At 47.2% G+C, this 6,461-nt stretch overlaps 1 non-coding gene across 1 annotated transcript; it reads right to left on the reverse strand.

Moving 5' to 3' along the window:
• Positions 1-4,068: 4,068 nt before the first annotated feature.
• On the reverse strand, positions 4,069-4,175 carry LOC123461131. The gene has a single exon (XR_006637449.1). It is a non-coding gene; the product is annotated as a U6 spliceosomal RNA (small nuclear RNA).
• Positions 4,176-6,461: the final 2,286 nt, after the last annotated feature.

Here is a 6,461-nt window from a genome sequence, read left to right on the forward strand (position 1 = left end):
TAAGGACCCCGGTTCAAGGCTTGATTCCCCAGGACCCACGTAAGCCAGATGTACAAGGCGGTGCACGCATCTGGAGTTCGTTTGCAGTGGCTGGAGGTCCTGGCGTGCCCTCTCTCTCTCTCTTTCTCTCTCTTCCTCTCTCTCCCTCTTTCTCTCTGCGTCTGTCTGTCAAATAAATAAACTATTTTTAAAAATTTAAATTTAAAAAAGAAAGAATAATTCTAATTCCTTGGGGAATTAGATGGGGGTATAGGTAGGAAAACAGCATAGCCAAGCAAGCTGGTCGATGAAGAGCTGGGCACCTGCTCCATCTCCAACAAGGGTCACTCTGCTTTGGCTCTGCAAAGCACAACAGGGCACTCCAACCTAGTGATGCCTTTAGAAAATAAAAAATCTACTGCTGAACTCAGAGCGGGGAATTTAGGACTGGCCACAGTGCAAGGACACCCTAACGGGTAGAACTTGAATAAGTGGGTGGTTGTCTGGGATCCTCAGAAATGCTCTGGAATGTAAGCCCCAGGGCAGGTGAAAATCATGTAAGGGATTAGAACTGGGGCCTCTAGCATTCCTCCTTGAGGAAAATTGGAAAAACAAAAAGAAAAACAGTGAGTTAAATTGGAGCGGGGTCCTTCCTGAAGAGGCTTTGAGAATAGCAATGGCAGAAACTAGATGAAAAGTCGAGATTAGAAGACCTGTCTCTGAACAGAACCAGCTACCGATTCATCTTCCATCAAGGAGGGGTTCAAAGAGCTGCTCCCAGGGTGACACTCTCCCCAACCCTAGGCTTTCATCACAAAAGCCTGGAGTCATTGGCCTGGGGAGGGGGAGGAGGGATGGACAGAGACAGCCTGTCTCCATCTCATGTTTCATTGATTTAGAAATGGTAGAGCCTGGGGTATTCCTCTGTTGTGTGAACTTTCCTGGAGAGATGAACAGAAATGCCTGTGCATCACAGCATAGGACAACAATGGAGCAAAGAAATGGCTCCACCCATGTCTATCTTGACTAACCAATGAGGTTTCTGGGGTTCCTTATGTAGGTCAAGGGAGCATGGGTAATTCTCAGGCAGCTGTACCGCTGAAAAGCCTGCCCCAGCATGGATGACAGTTCATGGAAGCCACGTCACTGCACAAGCTATACCCCTGATGCTTCCTCTTCCCCGACAATTGCTCACACGTGTGACCCCTTGGGAAGGGACCTCACAAGCCTTACAACTTGCTCCCGAGTTTCACAAGTCTCCCATTCCACCAGGGGATGTTTGACTCTGGCAGAAACCGCACCCTCCCTGTGTGCCAAGCACTTGGGCACTTTGCACAAACAGCTCTTCTAATCCTCACTGATAACTGTCCTTAGTAACCAGGTGCAAAGGAAACGAGAAGTGGAGGTTTACGGTCCTTGCCCACGATCGCAGCAGTGTGGAGATGGAGTCAGAGCCAGCTCTCCCCGCCCCTCTGGCACTTGTCCTGAATTGACATCTCCCGTGACACCACAGAGACATCTTGCTTCCTGGCCTCTCGTGTGGCATTTCTGGAATCACGACAACCGCGCTCCTTGGCTAGAACAAGGACTTAGCTCTCAGCCGCGCTCATGATAGCCCTGTCCCTCTGTCGGCAGCCTGAGCTCCAGGCAGCAGGAACATCTGTCTTTCCACCCCACTCTTGCTTCTTTCACATAGCCTTGGGTACTACGGAGCCACCGATTCGATTCTTAACTCCGGCACTCCTCCTCGGGTAATATGTTCCTCAACTTTGCAGGGGTGCTGTCTGCCTGCCCAGTCCTCACCTGAGCATCAACTTACCCAGCTGCTCGGCTGACTGCCACCCTGGAGGCAGGCTGGCCTGACCTGATACCATCATGCATGTTGTCTCCCTTCACTAACATCTCTCCCTAAATATCTTCTGATGATATCACAGTCTCTAAGCTTCAGTCTCATCCACATTTAGTCCAGCTACCCCCAGCCACAGAAAATCATCTTTCTCTAAAACTGGTTCTGGCAGCTGAGATTTTTCTATCCTCAAATGGTTTCTCCCAGGACGTCCAAAATCCTGTCCCCAAGTTAACTGGGATCTTCTGTTCTCTATCTCAGCGCATTGGCCACCATGATCGACAGGAGAACTGGGGCTGCCGTTCCATCTGGCACGTCTCTAAACGAGCCCAGGCATTTGGCCCTCTAACAAGTGCCACTGTGAGTCGTGACTTAACTGTTTCTTGTCTTCTCCCCCACTAGACTGCAGTGTTTTAAGGTTAGACTCATATGATATGTCCAAGATAATTAATTGAATCAATAAATGGAAGAGGAAAAGGAGAGGGGAATTACTGGACATGTCTACATTGAAAAGGTCACATAGGGATGTTATGAATGGAGAACTCCACCCCACCCCAATTCGTATGTGTAAGTGCTGATTCCCAATGTGATATTTCAAGATGAGGTCTTGGGGGAGTGTAATAGTGTTAGTGAGGTTATGAATGTGGGGCTCTGGTGATGAGATTAGGGTTCTAAACAAGGAGACACCTCTCTCCCTCTGACTCTGTCTCTGTCTCTCTGCCTCCAATCCTGGCTTTCTATACAAGAGGCCATATGAACACACTGTGCTATGGTGATTACTTACAGGCCAAAAAATAGGGACTCCCAATGAAATCTTCCTGGGCCGGCACCTTGATCTTGGACTTCTTAGCTTCCGGAATGGTGAGAAATAAATGCCTGCTTTGTAAGTCACCACGTTTCTAGTATTTTGTCATGCAACTTGAGCAGACTAAGACAGGAGCATTCTTAGCATCTAATGAGCTATGGGTGCAGTTTCTAGTTTCTACCCACACTATCCACCCTTATTCGTCAGTTTATGGATCTCCAGTTTGGCTTCTGTGGTAGACATGTCTCCTGTGCTTAGGAAGTAAGTAGACAAGTCCCTTCTTTCACCAGCCATTGTTTAAGCCTGAACAAGTGATCATAACTGTCCAGTTTGGCTATAGAACATAAGCCTTAGCCTAGTTATCCATGTTCAAATCTCAGTTCTTACAGTTAATTTTTGAGAAATACTGGGCAAGTTTGTTTAATCTCCTGTAGCTTAGGCATAGCACCTATTGTGGGGGTTGGAAACACAGCTCAGTGAGGAAAACATGCATCTGGCATACACAAGGCCCCAGGTTGGTTCCCCAATGCCACATAAAACCAGAAATGGTGGCCCTCTCCTGTAATTCCAGTGCTCCAGAGGCAGAGGCAGGACAATCAGAAGTTTAAGGTCAGCCTCAGCTAAATAGCAAGGCCAGCCCAGGCTACATGGGACCCTTTCTCAAAAGAAATGCACCTAGTTCTTGGGATGTCTGCATTCAGCTAGTCCATGTAATGTATGCAGAGAGATGCCTGTCATGATGCTTTTAGTATTGCTAGGAGTCATGATGGGGACTTTCCCTTGTCACTTCTAGGGAAGATCACACACACTGCTTAGTGAAAAGGAGATGGTTTAAAAGACAGCTGCCCCAATTTTTCTGCCTTGAATTTGATTATGATATGATTTGATTTCTAGGAGCTACCTTTATTTTATTTATTTATTTAAGAGAGAGAGAAAGAAAGAGAATGGGTGTGCCAGGGACTCTAGTCACTGCAAACAAACTCCAGGCACATGCACCACCTTGTGCATCTGGCTTTATGTAGATCCTGGGGGATCGAACTGGGGTCCTTTGGCTTGCTGACAAGCGCCTCAACCACTGAGGAATCTCTCCAGCCCAGAGCTACCATTTTTACTGTGTGTGAAATGTGATGTGTGTTATATGCATATGGTGTATTCTCTAGTATATACAGATATGTGTGTCCTGAGTACACACATGTGGGGATCAGAAGATAATGTTGGATGCCCTCCTCTATCTCTCTTCTGCCTTGTTTCCCTGAGACAGAGTCTCTCATAACCTGAAGCACCTCAGGTTTTGGTGAGACTGGTTGACCAAAGAGTTCCAGTGATCTTCCTGTCTCTGCACCCCCCCCAACACTGGAGTTACAAGCATGTGTGGCCACATCTAGCTTTAAATATATATATGTATATGTATATATATAATACACGCACACACACACACACATATGTGGAATGCTTCACAAATTTGCCTATCATCCTTGCACAGGGGCCATGCTAATCTTCTCTGTAGTGTTCCAATTTCAGTGTATGTGCAGCCAAACCGAGCACACATCTAGCTTTTTACGTGAGTGCTGGTGACCAAACTCAGGTTCTCATACCTGCGTAGAAAGCACTCTTACCAACTCAGCCATGTCCCCAGCCCCTATTTTGGGGATTTGAAGCAGTTAAACTAAGGACAAAAATCAAACATGCAAATGTGACAGGAACTTGGAACAGCTGACATCAGAACTTTTCGTGTGGGATAAGGGTGGCTATGCAATTTTATTTCCACATATGTGTGGTGTGTGTGCATGTGTGCATGCGTGCATGTGCGTAGGCCAGAGGGCAACCTCAGGTGTTGTGCTCAGATACACCATCCACCTCTTTTTGTTTGTTTGTTTGTTTGTTTGTTTGTTTGTTGAGATAGGGTCTCACTCTAGCCCAAGATGATCTGGAATTCACTGTGTAGTCTCAGGGTGGCATTAAACTCACAGAAATTCTCCTACCTCTGCCTCCAAAGTGCTGGGACTAAAGGCATGTGCCACTACACCTGGCTTAATTTATTATTATTATTATTATTATTATTATTATTATTATTACTTTGATTTTTCACCTCTTCTTGAGAAAGGGTCTCTGATTAGTCTGGAGCTCATCAACTTGGTTAGGCCGGCCAGCAAGCTTCAGGGATCCCTGTCTCCACCTCCCCAGCACTGGAGTATGGGTGCGCACTGCCACACCCAGCATTGCTATGTGGGTACTGGGGATGAAAAGAGGGCCTCATGTTTTGATTTTGAGGTAGGGTTTCACTCTTGCCTGGGCTGACCTGGAACTCACTCTGTAACCTCAGACTGATCTCAAACTACTGGCAATCCTCCTCCCTCAGTGCTGGGATTAAAGATATGTGCCACCATGCCCGGCTATGCTTTGAAGGCAAACATTTTCTCAACTGAGCTCTATCTCCCTAGCCTCCATTCTATGTTATCATTACTCCCCATTGGACCATTGAGGAAACTGAGGCTGGGGGAGGAGGAGTGAGCTAGAAATTAATTAGCTCAGAATTACACAGATAGGTGACAGAGGTAGGATTTAAACCCATAGCTCAGCTTCTTTTCTTGGAACTAGTGGGTCTGGAGGCTTAGACAGAGGAGTCCAGGCTTGGAGAGGAGGTGAGAGAGGGACACACTTCGCCTGACTCCACTCCACACTTCCTCGGGAAGAGGTGTACGGAGCAGGTGCCTGCCTGCCTCCAGCGCCTCAGCTGTCAATAAACCCCCAGCCTGGCAGTGGCAAGCTGCAGATTCATGCAAATGTAGCACCTATATTTAGCAGTAATTTAGCTGTCATCAGTCAGAGGGAGAAGAAAAGCCCTCCCCAATGTAATGGTTATTCATATTGACTACCTACTCTTCTGGTGCCTTAGAAATCCGAGGGAATCTGACTCTCCAAGTGCTGATGGCACACAGGGGGCCTGTCTGGCTTGAAATATTCACATGCACTTGCGCACGCGCACACACACACACATACACACACACACACACACACAAACACACACACACACCAGGCAGGGATGATGGAGCAATGGTCTGAGCACAAAAGAAAGGAGAGCACCTCTTTTCATGGTGGGTGATGATAAGAGAGCGAAATGGAGACAGATGAGTCAGGTGAGGAAATCTAATAAAAACCCTGAAGCACGAAGGATGCCAGTGAGTCAGAGGATGTCAATGTTGGCGCTGGAAGGGCCTCAGACATGAAGCAGTCCCATCTCTGAGGAAACTGAGGCCAGGGAGGGAACTCATCAGAACAACAGAAATCGTCACTACTGCTCATTGAACTCTTGCTCTCTGTGCCAGATACCGCAGTCATTGCTGAGTGACAATCACTGGGTTCTCCCTCCCGGTCACAGTAGACCATCAGAATGGTAAAGCGTTACATGTCAGGGACTGGAATACAGAGACTCAGTCACTTACTTCAATTGGGAAAGCAGACCAAGCTGTGAGCCGGTCTGTCTGATGCCATAGACATCGCCCATAACCATCACCAAGACTATGGGCTGGCCCATAGTTTCAAAGCTAATATATACATGTCAGAGCTGAAGCAGACCTTGACTTGACCAACCTCTGGTCCATCTTTTCTCTATATCCCCCAAGTGGATGGGGTGGCGCTTAGTGAGATATGAGGAGGTTTGAGAGGGAGAAAAACAAACAAACAAATAAAAAATAAATGCATTGTTCGCTCTTTTCAGTGAGGCATCCATTAGATGTATAAGAGGGTAAAGGGCATCTAGGACCTAGGCTCAGAGAGGGAAGATGGGCAGATTAACCCTGCCTTCCTGTACCAACCATCCACTTTCAAACC

Source organism: Jaculus jaculus, chromosome 5 (genome assembly GCF_020740685.1).
Source record: "Jaculus jaculus isolate mJacJac1 chromosome 5, mJacJac1.mat.Y.cur, whole genome shotgun sequence".
Taxonomy (NCBI): domain Eukaryota; kingdom Metazoa; phylum Chordata; class Mammalia; order Rodentia; family Dipodidae; genus Jaculus; species Jaculus jaculus.